General features: G+C 36.5%; 1 pseudogene; it reads left to right on the top strand.

Annotated features, from left to right (window-relative positions):
* The window catches only part of LOC123594401, a 42,035-nt pseudogene extending 31,837 nt beyond the window's left edge, over nucleotides 1-10,198 (top strand).
* The last annotated feature ends 4,291 nt before the right edge of the window (nucleotides 10,199-14,489 follow it).

The following is a 14,489-nucleotide window of genomic DNA, read 5'->3' as shown; positions in this document are numbered from 1 at the left end:
CAATACTAAGGGTGTTGCAATTTTTACATTGCATTAGCTCTGTGAGTGTACAATGTACTATATCTACTAAAAATATCATTTTTCACAACATAAAAGAAATACACTTTATTTACTAAAAAAAAGCATTTCATGAAATAGCTAATACAGAACTAATCCAATTCTGTATTCAATCACATAATTTGAAAAAGGAGATATTCTTTAAGTTTTATTTTCTAAATTTTTAATGTTTATTTATTTTTGAGAGAGAGAGTGACAGAATGCAAGTGGGTTAGGGGCAGAGAGAGAGAGGGAGACACAGAAGCAGAAGCAGGCTCCAGGCTCTGAGCTGTCAGCACAGAGCCCGGCGCGGGGCTCGAACTCACGTGAGATCATGACCTGAGCCAAAGTCGGACGCTCAACTGACTGAGCCACCCAGGCACCCCAAGTTTTATTTTCTAACTGATGACTAACAAATATAAATTTCTTTCTTTCTCTCGTTCTTTTATTCATTCAACAAATACTTACTCTACCCTCAGTAAGTGCAAGGCACTGCCAGATCAAACCATATCTCCATCACAAGCTTTTCTTCAGATTTCCAAGCCCTGCTATCCAACTATAGCCCAATACATATTTACATGTATGACCAGGCATGGACACTTTATCAAGCTAATTCAAATTAGACAATACCTGAACTCTGAAAGCTTACCATCTAAATAAAAGGCTACATGGTATTAGCATGGAGAGAGCATAGGGTTTGGAAATAGGCAAACATGGGTTAAAATTCCTGTTCTGCCACTCATTTACAGTGTGTAAACTTGGAATGTTTACTTAGCATCTCCAAGACCTAACTTCCTGATCCGTACAAAGGGATTGTTATCCAAGTTTCAAAGGAAAGCATATGGAAAGTAGTGCGCTCAATCATTCTGACTGAAAATTTAACACGTTTTTTCCCACTCCATCTCTTCTCTTTTTTAGCAGAAATAACTCTGCCATTAACTCAGTAGCATAACTATGTCATAGGGAACATTCAGAAATGTAAAACAAAAAGAAAACTAACCATATGCTTATATCATGAATGTGATCCAAAATCATTTCTGTATAATGGAACCAGTTGGCTGATAGGGTTCAATCATTGTGCTTTTCCTAACCCATTTTGGACTTTTTAGACTGACATGATGAATACCTATGGCTTGGGAGGGTCTAGTATTCCTTGAGCTTCAGAATGTTAAGATATAGTAGAAACATCATGCATAATGATGAATCTGCAAGAAGGAGACAAGAACAAGGGTCAGGAACTCTGTCTGTGTCCCAGTTCCTAAGTGATACCTGATGGAAGCACAAAGCACTCCCAAGCATTCAGAAATGTTGTGGAGATCAATGAGATCTCCATTTCTGCAAGCACTCTGAGTCTCAGAAGAGAAAGAAGAAGCTCTCTTATGTGCAAAGAATCAATTTGACAAGAATTATATGTAAGAAGATTAGGCCTCTAGAGAGTAGTCACCTGATACATGCTTTCCATTAATTTTATCTTATAAATTCCCTAGGTACCTGATAGAATTCAGAGGCCACCCAAAAATACATGAAGCCTATCCATTAGGGAACAAGCTAAGGGAACTCTCACTATGATAACCTCTTTACATGGTCAATTAATTTAATTATGCCAGCAAGTCTCTGATATAAAGATTGTCTTGGAAGAAGGATTGTTCTGAGAGAGCAGTGCTCTATAAATACGCACACACACACACACATACACACACACATAGATGTGTTGTTTGTATCTCTGCTCCTGCCTACAATTTTCTGAATGCCTTTCTGCAGTTTCATTGCTGCCCTTTTGTTGGGGATTCTTTTATCTCTAAATTTGGACTTTACTGAACAATTTAAGCTCAATTTTATGTTATTATAATAACTGAACTGGGTTCCCACCTTTGCTAATAGGGAAATGGATGTACTAAATGCTAATGAATGTTATTGTGACTGTCTGGAACAACTGTACATACCATTCTAGAGAGGTAATCATGACAACAAGGTGTCCAAACAGCCAATATTCAGAACCCTTTCTTTCTCTTCAAATATGGTATATTTTTTCTTATTCTAAGGTTTCTTTCCTTCTCTTCTCCCTTGCTTCTGCTCTGTAACAAATTGAATTGTAGCAGTAGCTCATGTATAGTCATTTTAATTGTATTTGATACTAAAAGTCCGTTGGTAATTATGGAATACTGCAGCACCCCCTGGATGTTGATCAAATTCTTACTTCCAAAGTGAAAGAAGTCAGTCCAAGATATGAAATAATCAGAGAGAAAGAGGACATTTCATTCCTTTCTTTATATTTCAAAACCATGGGACCATTCTTACCACTCTTCAAAAAAAGAATACAGTCATATTGCATCATATGCAGACATTAGCCTTTAAAACTCATTAACTATGTAGTATCATCTGTAAGCAACTCTCCATCTTTTGGAATTTTTAAATATAATCTTAAACTTGTGTCTCTCTTTTCTGAGAGTTCCCCATATAGGAGAGGACCTTTCACGAGGTGGGTCAGGGAGTCATGGTTCATCAGATCTTGAGAGCTTTCACAAATAATATATATATATATATATATATATATATATATATATATATATATAGTCTTTCCCATATTCTACCAATCCAAATGTAGGCAGTGTTTGATTATCTGCTGCTCCATAACAAGTCACTCCAAACACAGACGCTTAAAACATCAACATTTTATTATTATTCTTTGTCATGATTCTATGGTTTGGTTAGGTGGTTCTTTTGTTTAAGGTGGCCTCAGCTGGAGTGCTGGGATGGTCAAAAGGTCAAAAATAGTATCACATACTAAAGACTCAGATGCATGCCACTGACTTGGAGCTCAGTTGGAGCTAGCAGCAAGGAGACTCAATTCTCCACGTGGACCCTTCCACGTTACTGCTTGTAATTACTCCTCACAGCATGGCAGCTGAGTTACAGAAAAAGGAGAATTCCAAGAGATAAAGGTGAAAGCTGAAGACTTTTTGGCGCACAGACTTGGAAACTCTACAGCATTACTTCTGCTGAATTTTATTGGTCAAAAATAAATACAGGGACTCTGGAAAGATTCAAGGAAAAGGAAAATAAACTTATATTCTTGACTGGTTAAACGCAAGGTCACATTCCAAAGGAGCACGTGGAATGACAGATATTGTTGCCACCATCTTAAGAAACATGATCTACCACAGACAGCAATTTGAAGCACCATCTCTCCCAGACTTTTACAATGTCCTTTGCCCCATAATCCACTTCAAGCTTCTCCCACAAAGATCCTACCTCTTCTCACCCCCAACCAGAGGAAGTCATGCTTTCATCTTTCATAGAAATCTGTATTCTGTATTCTGTATTCTGTTGAGTCCTCAGGCCTCAGTCATCCCTCCCTGTGTCAAGTACTACTTGACACAATGATAGAATGTTCAGATACAATTTACCTTCATTCAAGTTTTTACTGATAATTTGGTACTCATCTAAGTAAGAAGGGCATTGCTTAATCACTATACTATTTAGTTTATATCACAGTCATCACTATAATTAAAGGAAGCCATATGAGGTTAGATAACATCCCAGAAGCCTTAGCACATGCCAGAAAACTTCTTTAGATTGACTCATTTTCTCTTTGGAAAAAAATTCTTTAAAGAAAGCAGCAATATTTTACATTTTTCAGATGATTAACCTTAGGTTTATAGAAAGTAACTTTTTTAAGGATGAGCACATAAGAAATGGCAATAAGATGATTCTAACTCTCATTCTCCCTATATGCCTTTCTGCTAGATGTGTTTTCAGGGTTCAGGGAGTGGTTGCTTTAAACGTGTTAGTCATGTTGTCCAAGGTAGATGAAGAGGGGGGAAAAGAGGAGGAGGAGGAGGAGGAGGAGGAGGAGGAGGAGGAGAAGGAAGAGTAGAAGGAGATGGGGAAGAGGAAGAGGAGGGAGAAAGAGAAGGGAAAAAAGGAGGAAAAACGTGACATCAACATACAATGTGAAACTATGCCCCTTAGCCTAAAAAGCTAGAATAGAGGAATATCATAGTGATAACTTTTTAAATATCCTTTAATAATGGTGAAACCTCTGGAGGCTTAGATAAGTTGCTTATCCCAAATCACCAAACATATAAATGTGAGAGCAGAGATACAAAACTAGAACTGACACTGAGAGCCCTGCCCCTTACACTAAGTCCTACATTTACTAGGGTTTCAATTTTGTAGATTTCTGATCTCCTGCTTAGCTGACTTTGAGGTTTATACAATTAGCAATGATGCACTCTTATTTGGTCCAAATTTATTTATGAACTTTGTGCATAAGCAAAATGTAAACACATTCTATATGACAAAAATTATCATGAATACAATTAAAAGCCATAAAAAATCTTGAGAGAAAATATTTGTAAAGTATAATATAAAAGTGGTCAATAATCTTAATATATAAAATGCACTTACACACCAACGGAAAAATAGGGTAAGGATATGAACACTTTTTTTAAATTTATTTATTTTGAAGGGGAATTAAACAACTGAGCCACCCAAGTGTCCCAGATATGAACAACTTTTGTGTGTGTATATATACATAGGTGCTAGTATAATAAATACAAAGAAATTATTAAAGGATTTTTAGATCAAAAGATATCTTTGGAAAAAAAGAGGTAATATAAACAGATTCACCTTATTCATGTCTGCATTATTTAAATTTTTTACAATTATTTATTTCTGTCACATGTCTTAAAGAGTTCTGAAAATGGGGATTCTAAGAATGTTTCCTTTACTGAAAAAAACTTCCAGACAGATGTCTGGAGTAATGATCCTCACCTTTGTTTCCTTCTTTTGTCTGAGATATTTAAGTTTCATTTCTGGTTCTGATCAAGAGCTGAAATTCTGCTATGTTTTGTAAAATTCCTCCAATAAATAAATATAATTTTTACAAGGAGGGAAAAATATGGCAGGTGTGAATTTTCAAGACACAATAAAGTACACAGTATGTAAGAAGTGTCACTTTGTGTATTTTCTATATTGTAACTAAATCTAATCTCCATTTTGAGCTCCAAGTCTGTTGTGAGTAGGAAGTATATTGTCTCCAATTTAGTGTAAATTCAGTTCTTCTCATTTTTCTTTGTTAATGTATGATAAATCCAACCCATCAATATGTCTCCACTTCTCATTATATGACATCTAAATTATCAGAGCTTATGTAGTGTTTTGATCTTTACTACTCTTGGTGACATCCCTAAGATATTTTAATTAATTCCCATCTAAACCACAAAGATATGGTTCATGTTGCCATGCTGCAGCCTCTCAACTTGACCATGAGACTGGCTCAGCACCATAGGCACTCTTGCTCAGCTAACTTTTGAGCCTGCTGGGAACACAGAAAAACTGGACTATGTTCCACACCTCTGAAAGATATGGGAAACTCAGTGGAGCTACCTTGGACATTCTCTGACCTTCATATGAAAGAAAGCCATTTCTATTATACCATACCCACATTAGGGCGACACCAAGAATTCCTGTGAGGCTATAGTTTCTCAGGTGTCCAAACAGGAAGAGGGAAATATCACAAGGTAAAAATATATGTGAGAGGGCAGGAAATATACCAGATAATATTTCATCTTGCCACATTTACTACCCCTAGCAAATCCTTTTCCCTCACAAAGAAAATATAAGTATCACCCCTTAAAGAAGGTAAGAATGAAGTTGCTGTAAAAATTTGTCTACAATAGTAACTCCCATATACAAATCAGCAGGCAGGTATTATCCTCCCCAGGGTCCCCTTTTGTCAGGTGGATAAGGATGGATACTGGATATATTTTTTTACCCTCCTCATTTAAGGGTGGTTACTTGTTCTTCCACACCTAATTGTTGTCAGACAAATTATTTTTATTTAACCACCCCCATTCATGATTCAGTGATGTAATGTAAGCCCCTTACGTCTGGGACTTAAATTTCAGCCCCAAATGATTTACCCCACACTGAATCAATTAAGAAAACCCTAATATAGCTGAGTTTACCTTCAATTAGCAAGATTAGGTTTTTTGCAGTAGGCAGAATGGGGCTCAAATGCAGACTAAGATTAGTTATATAAAAACAGAAATTTCTTTACCAGATGAGTTTTAAATCCTAGAAATTTATACCTGTTAAAAATCAATAAAAGTTGTTTCTAAAGAAATGATGAAATAGTTTATATAGTATAATCTCAAATACTTTGAATAATGGATATGGATAGAAAAATATAGAAGGATATACATTCAATGTGACTTACTGGTGACTCTCAAAATCTGTAATTCATCTAATCATTCATTCATTTGAGAAACATTTATAGGGAATTATTATGTGTAATTCCCTAGCTTCATCTCATAATTTATTTCTCCTAAATTCCAAACTCATATAGCAAACTCTGTATTACACATGCCTATTTGAAGAAGACAGATATTACTAACCAACTCAATATCTATGGCCCCACATGGACTGTACTAAACAAGTTTAAACCAACTTTGGTCCTGCCATCCTAAAAGTTCACCATAGAAGGAAGGCCATATGGCAAAGTGGAGAGAGCTTGGGCCTTTAAGTCAGATACAACTGGGTTAGAACTCCTCTGCTTCTTATTGACTACAAACTTGGAAAATTTAATTAACTTCTCTGAGCTTCACAGAGCATACTTAGTGAAAAGGTGAATATTAAAGAGATCCTGATGTCCACCGTACAACGTTTTTGAACATAGACTAAAAGCGGGTAAAATGCCTAACAGAGTTTCTGGCCCATCCTTGGCATTCAGCACAAGTTTACTTCCTATTCCATTCCCTCCATTCTATAGCAGACGTGGCATTGCCATAAACACAATTGAACAACTATGTGATGGAAAACATTTGGAATGGCTACAATAGAAAGTAAAACCAACAGACATTTACTTTGTGTAGGAAACACAGCTCACTAGTTGTTATATTGGACAAAACAACATGAAATTGCTGAAATTCAGTCATTTTTGAACTACCAAAACAATTTCATATCTTTCAATCTAATAGAATGACTTGTGTGTTGAGTTCAAAGAGGAGAGCAATATTGACTATCCTTTGAACTTTTTCCCCCTCTTCTCTTTCTGTATCTCAAAGAAGACATTGCAAAGTCCATAATATGGGTGCTTCTGCTATCCTTTTAGCCCCAGAAAGACTATGAGAGCATGAAGCTACAGAGATAAATACATTAGGCAGGATGCCAGAGAGAGGGCCTGAAGAGCTGCCTGATTCCAAGACTGGAAGTATCCTGATAACAGGACATTTGGTGAGTCACTTCCCCTCTTTTGGCCTGGACTGATCACGAGGATGAAATTGGGGAGCCCACCCAACCATCCTGGAGAGCTGTGGAGATCCTTGAGACTCAAGCTGGGCAAGCACTCTGGGTTTTCAGCTGGGAAGATCTGTTAAGGTCAAGAAATTATTTTAACAGAAATTAATTTGCAAGAATAATAGAACACTACACATTAAGCACTCAAGTGGCTATTATTTATGAAATGTCAACAAGCATTTGTAAAACACAAATGACAGTCGGACATGAATCCTGCTCTTTACAGAACTAAGAAAACTCATGTGAGCTGTACCTGCTAGTGTGTTATAAGCTTTCCATGTGCTAGCTCTTTTAATACTTAAAGTAAACCTATGAGGCAATATTTACATATGTAAATAAATATTTACAGTATTTATGTATGTAAATAAATATTTACAGTATGTAAGCAGCAGAGCCTAGAATTCACCTCTGGTCTCTGTATTTCCTCAATCTGTACTCTTTCCTCTCCAAAACATTGGCATGGGGCTAATTCAAGTTCCTAGAGTGTTCAGCCCTAGCCTTTTAGCCCAAATAACAAGCATGACATGTCTATTATAAACACCAACAAGAAATAAAAAACATTGAATCAGTACTTGTGGGTGTATAACACGACATGTAAAGGGAGCAATGTGAGTGAAGCCATGGAATTCAAGAGAACATTTGGTCTGCTTGAGAATTTGAATTGGGTTGCTGGGGCTGGACACTGCAGAAAGGAGTTCTTTGGACTAGGATGGTCCCATCAGTCAAAAATGCAAATATATATCTCAGGCAACAATATAGAACAACTGCAAAGCCAAATAAGTTGTAAATATTATTTGAAGCTTAATGTTCTTCACTATCCATTCACACTCATAACTTAGATCAAATTTTAAAAGCAAACTTTAGTAGACACAGAGGTAAGTTGGGTAAGATACTTCCTTGAGTCTTCATAAATCTACCTACGAGAGATGCACAAAATTTGAAAGAAATAGCTTTCTCTTTGCTGTTATCTTCTAACTCAAATTGAAAGTTGAATTTTCTCATCAGAATTGTGGAATATGTCCTTTTTGTTCATCTTCAAATGCCCCTAGGTTAATAATGAACTGGGAGGTGAAAGTCACATCAGTGGTAGAGTATGGGGAGTGGTTGTCCAGAATAAGTTTTGCTATTTATGTCTATGTTTGTGTGAATGTGTGTATGTGTGCATGTGCATTTATACCTAGATCAATGTTGTGTATTTCTCTTTTGTTGCTGTTGCCATTCTTTCAAAGTTCCTCTTTTGTTCTCTAATTCAAATCTTTGTCAAAGCAGTTAAGGTGAAATTCAAATACATACAGCAAATGGATTTGGATTGACTTCCTTGGCAGTTCTGTATAATATGTTCTTGATGTCAATCTTTCTAAGAAGTGGACCCACAAAATGTTGATAGATATTATGGTGACAAGCTAAAACATCTCTCAGACATCATATAACATTTTAAAGATATAAACCAGAAATAAAAGGGAGAACTTTAAGGTCAAGATAATGGAAATTCTAGGCAGCCAATATTTGAATTCTGACTCTCCATTTAAGAAAAAAAGGAGGGTTTAATTTTTGTTTTTCCTTATCCAGAGTTTCCCTCATCATTCATTCGTTTATTTATTCATTCATTCTTATATTATTCCCAATGCTGGTAGAATCTAGTGTTCAGTTCTTTTCATTTGAAGTTCTGCTCACATTTTGTTGATGAATTTAAGTTGCTACAATAGCCCTTGTATATTGGTATCATTTTTCCTTAACAAATTCAAGGAAAGAGTCTAATTATAAAATGGTAACTGAGAGAAAGAAGTCTTTTCATTTCTTCATTTCTTTTCCAAACTCACTCCTACAAACAAGCAACTCTTCTGAACAATCCTGGCAGTCAGAGACATCATTTGCAAACGTCAAACTTCAGTCCCACCACCTGTCCCTGCCGTGACTCATAATATAAACATAGACCCTCTGTGTAGCCTGTTTCCTAGAAGTTAAAAACATAACTCACAGCTGGTGTCTCCCCTTATGAGAGGCCACTGTGTATGAGAGGCCCTTTCATGGAGTGAGCCAGGGTCCAGCAAAGCCTTGCATAAATTTTCAGTCTTAAGAGCCTTCACAAGCTTATGTTTTTCTCCAAATGTATTAGTATAATCTGAAGCACCATCGCTCCAACATCCCTATAAAGTCCTAAGGGACATCCCCATCATCCACTTCAAGCTTCTGCCACAAATATCCTGCCTCTTTTCCTCACCCTCATCAAGATGCAGTTATTCTTCACTCTTGCCTAGATATTTGTATTCTATTAAAGAGTGCTCAGGCCTCAGTCATCCATATCTGTGAATTAGATTGTGCTTGACACAATGACAGAATGGCCACATTCAATTGCTTCTCATCCACGTTTGATAATATATATTTTTGTTTGTTTACTGTCAAAATATTTTTTAGAGCTCTTTTGCTCAGGCCTGTGGTGCCAACAGAATGAGCAAGTGCCAGAAAGCTCGGTAGCTACCAAGGAGATCAGAAGTAGCATGATAAACAATACAAGAAAGCACATTTGGGCACAGCCTTGAAGGCCAACCCTTTTGGAAGTGCTTCTCATGCAAAAGGAATTGTGCTGGAAAAAGTAGGGGTTGAAAGAAAACAGACAAATTCTGCCATTAGGAAGTGTGTCAGGGTCCAGCTAATCAAGAATGGCAAAAAAAATCACAGCCTTTGTACACAATGACGGTTGTTCAAATTTTATTGAGGAAAATGATGAAGTTCTGGTTGCTGGATTTTGTCTCAAAGGTCATGCTGTCAATGACATTCCTGGAGTTTGCTTTAAGGTTATCAAAGTAGCCAATGTCTTTTGGCCTTATGCAAAGACAAGAAATAAAGACCAAGATCATAAGTTTTGATGGTGAAAACATGACAATAATAAATTTTCATATGCCAACAAATAATTAAATAATAAATAAATAAATAAATAAATAAATAAATAAATAAAATATTCTTTAGAAAGAAATAAGGGTTGTATGAATCTCTTAAACCTATTGTCCATAGGAAGACTCTAATTCACTGAGGACAAAGGTTTGTGTAAACAATTCCAGAAAAATAGAGGATGGGCAAAAAGAACAGACCTGATATAGAATTTCTCAAGCTGGGGGCACCTGGGTGGCTCAGTTGGGTAAGCCTCCAATTCTCAATTTCAGCTCAGGTCATGATCTCATTGTTCATGGGTTCCAGCCCCGAGTTGGGCTCTGCTCTGACAGCATGCAGAGCCTATTTGTGATTCTCTCTCTCTCCCACTCTCTCTCTGCCCCTTCCCCACAAGAGTGTGCTCGCTCTTTCTCTCTCAAAAATAAATAATAAATAAAATAAACTTTAAAAAAAGTATTTGGCAGACAGACCAAGGAGTGGATCTTCTGAAAGATTTATAGTGGTTGTTATATATCTGCTTTGACCATCTAGCCCAGGGAGTAGCAAATTTTTTTTAGTAAAAGGCCATAGAGTAAAGATTTTAGCCTTTTTGGGCTATGTAATTTCTGTCTCAACTACTCAGCTCTCCCGTTGCAGTGCCAAAGTATTGTGGGTGTGTTCCAATAAAACTTTATTTATAAAAACAGAGGGTGGGCTGAATTTGGCTCACAGGCCATACTTTACAAACTCTGATCTGGCAAATGGTAAAGTCCATAAGTACATGTACCTGCATATCCAAGCAATCAATACTCAAATTCTAAGAGTTAGTTAGGAGGTGGGGCTCTTATTCCTCAATCCAGTGCCTATCATCTAACTGATTCATGTTATAAATGGATCCTTACCATTGGTTAGTGAGTTGATGCTGAGGTTCCACGGGTACTTGTAAATCACTACAATATCTCTTGGAAGCTGAATCATTATCTTTTCACAAGTGAAGTGAAAGGGTTCAGGATACAAAAGGCTAACAGGGAAAAACAGAAATTTCCATTTCTTAATGCTTGCCACCACTCTTCAGTGTAGTAACAACACTCAGAAGTAATATTCCAGATCAGCTAACTGTTTCTGTTGCTACTGTAAAATGCAAATATAAATAACCTTTAGATTCATTTTCAGGGCACCTGGGTGGCTCAGTCAGTTAAATATCCGACTTCAGCTCAGGTCATGATCTCATGGTTCGTGAGTTCAAGCCCCACATCGGGCTCTGTGCTGACAGCTCACAGTCTGGAGCCTGTTTCAGATTTTGTGTCTCCCTCTCTCTGCCTCTCCCCTGCTCATGCTCTGTCTATCTCTGTCTCTCTCTCAAAAATAAATAAACATTAAAAAAAATTATATTAATTTTCTAGTTGACAGTATTCTTGCCTTCTTTTAAACAATAAATGTGGCTAATACTATGTTAATGTTAGAAAGAACAAATTTTGAATGTCAAATGAATAATACAATAAAATTAAGAGATAATAATTATCATAAGGGTACAAGTTTTTGTTCCTTCATTATTCCAACATTTACCTAATCAAACTACTATAATTTTTGCTCTCAAGTTAGGAAATCTGACCTTAAAATTTTAAATGACTGGCCATATATATATATATATATATATATAGAGAGAGAGAGAGAGAGAGAGAGCATAGTTTTTAATTGTTTGTCTTTCAGAAATTCATTTTAATTCAAAGTTATAGGGAGAAGGTTTTCTTTCATGGTCTCCCAAAGAGATGTTACCCTTTCCCTTTATTTTATTTTTAAGCAGATCTTATTTTCATCTTGAGTATCCATGGATTGCCAATCTGATCATATTGCCCACATTGGGCCAGATGGATACAGAGTTCTCTTAGATCACTTTATTCTAATTTCCTGGAGCTGTGCTTAAATTCTGGAATGTGGGGTCTTATATAATATGAGAATATTTTTGAGGAGAACCTTCCAGTCTCTGAATCTCCTGTCCAAGAAGGTATTTGCTGATACATCTCTATCCCATCAGTTGCTTGGCCATCTATTTGTAATCAGTGGCCTCATGAGTACTGGAATTAATCATGCTGAACACATAGTCCTTTGCAACAAAGTCATGCCTACTGTCTCTGTACCAGGCTTCTTCTGATTACCTATTAGGCTTTCTTACTATAGTCCTGCATTTATCCACAAATGTGTTATATAGTCTGGTGCCTCAGTATGATTATCTTCCCTTGCAGATATCCATCCTTAAAGGCCAGAGATCCAGCATATCTTAGATATGTTTGGGTGATTTTACCTCAACTTTCCCTCTTCTTGAATATTTCCAAAGTTCTACCTCATGAGTCAAACTTATGCCATCCATTTGTTAGTTTTCTTCCAAAAATGTCTTTTACATTTTCTGTAGGACTTCTGATATCTATTTTTTATTACTGTTCCTAATGTGTCCCCTGGACATAGCTTAGATTTTTCTGAGTGAATGCAAATGCATTTCAGCCCTGCCACCATAGAATTACTGCTGTTTCTCTTTGGTTGTAAGAATGAAACACAGATCCTTCAGAAATACATGTAGTGATTACCTCCATCTTTAGTCCCAGAGTTGGATAACAATCAACACTGCCAGTAGATTATTATTCTTAAATTCTCTGGCTGTATGCTTATATCCAAATTATTTTTGGGATTTGGGAAAGCATTCTGCTGTAGCTTCCATGTATTTATATCATTCTTATTTTTGGTCTTCTTTAAAAAATAAATAATTGATGACAAGCATATGACCAGTTCCACAAGCTGTTTGAGGAAATGGTTGTACTTTCCTAGTCACTAGAGGCAGAATTTGGGCAAATATTACCCTAATTACCTGGTTGAGTTTTTTATTACGGGTCTCTGTTCAATCCGAAGTCTCTGAAAGCATGCTCATTGTCATCCTTCATGCTAGTTTCCCTTTCAGAGGTCCTTTCTCTCAGAGGAAAGCAGGAAATTTTGACAAGGCTGATTTAATTCAGCTGTTATGCCAAGGCTGCTTCAAAATGTCAATGCTGAATGTCAAAAGAATGTTTTTGATGCCAAACTATGTATGCAACAGCCATCCCTGGCCCTCACCCTATCCTTGACCCTTTCTTCCAAAGAACACACCAGCTTTTCTCTTATTTTCCACTTACAACGTCTGTGGTCACTAAGTCTCCGTGGGATCTGAGGCAATTTTCCAAACTCTCTTTATTCAGTCAGCTTCTCATTGGAAAGTGTCTTACATGATATTTCCCCATCATTCACATTTAATAAGATCTCTGGCATTTCTCCTGCACCTGATTTACATAGTTTAGGGGATTTACATATCCCCCCTTTTTTAACATATTATTATTACCTAAAATTCACACTTTATTCAGATTTTACCCAATTTTACCAAATGTTTTGCTGTTTCAGGATTCCATCCATGATTCCACATTAAATTCAATTAATATGCTTCCTTCTAGGCTTCTCTAGACTGTGACAGTTTATCAGACTTTCCTTGTTTTTGATAGTTTTGAAGGTCTTGAGGAATACTGGACAGGAGTTTTGTAGAACATCTCTGAATTGGGTTTTCTTTTTTTCTTATGATTAAACTGGAGTTATGGATTTTTGGGAAAAGGGCCACAAAAGTAAGATGCTATTCTCATCACATCATAGCAAGAGTTCATGCTACCAATGTGATATCACTGTGAATATAAACTGTGATCACCTGGTAGAGGAGTGTTTGTCAGATTCATGCTATAAACTTACTATTTTTCCCCTATTCTGTAATATACTATTTGGGAGGAAGTCACTGTACACAGGTCCCACTTAAGGAGTGGGAAATTATGCCCATTCCCCATACCTTGAGAAGGGAGTATCTACGTAAATTATTTGGAATTCTTCTTCAGAAGAAAGTTGCCCATTCTTCTTTGTTTGTTTGTTTGTTTGTTTTCTATTTATCATTTATTTGTATGAGTATGGGCTTATGGATATTTATTTTATACTTTGTTATAGTCCAATATTGCATCACTTATTTGCCCCTTAATTTGTTCAAGCTTTGGCTATAAGAAGTTCTTTCAGTTGGCTTCTGTGCCTTTTGGCATACTCCCATAGTTGTGTGTGGCATTTTGTTTAGTTTTGTTTTCAGTTTCTCCTACATTCTGGTACTATAATATGCTCCAGACTTATCTTGTATATACCTACCCCAGTCCTAGAATTAAGCTTTTCTTCAAAGAGCTTTGTGTCATTTTATTTGGAGAATAGTGTTAGAAACCAAAACCTTCTATAAGTTC

The sequence above is a fragment of the Leopardus geoffroyi genome, chromosome X (genome assembly GCF_018350155.1).
Source record: "Leopardus geoffroyi isolate Oge1 chromosome X, O.geoffroyi_Oge1_pat1.0, whole genome shotgun sequence".
Taxonomy (NCBI): domain Eukaryota; kingdom Metazoa; phylum Chordata; class Mammalia; order Carnivora; family Felidae; genus Leopardus; species Leopardus geoffroyi.
The sequence above is the reverse complement of the archived record's forward strand: the minus strand, read 5'-3'. Positions and strand labels throughout refer to the sequence as shown.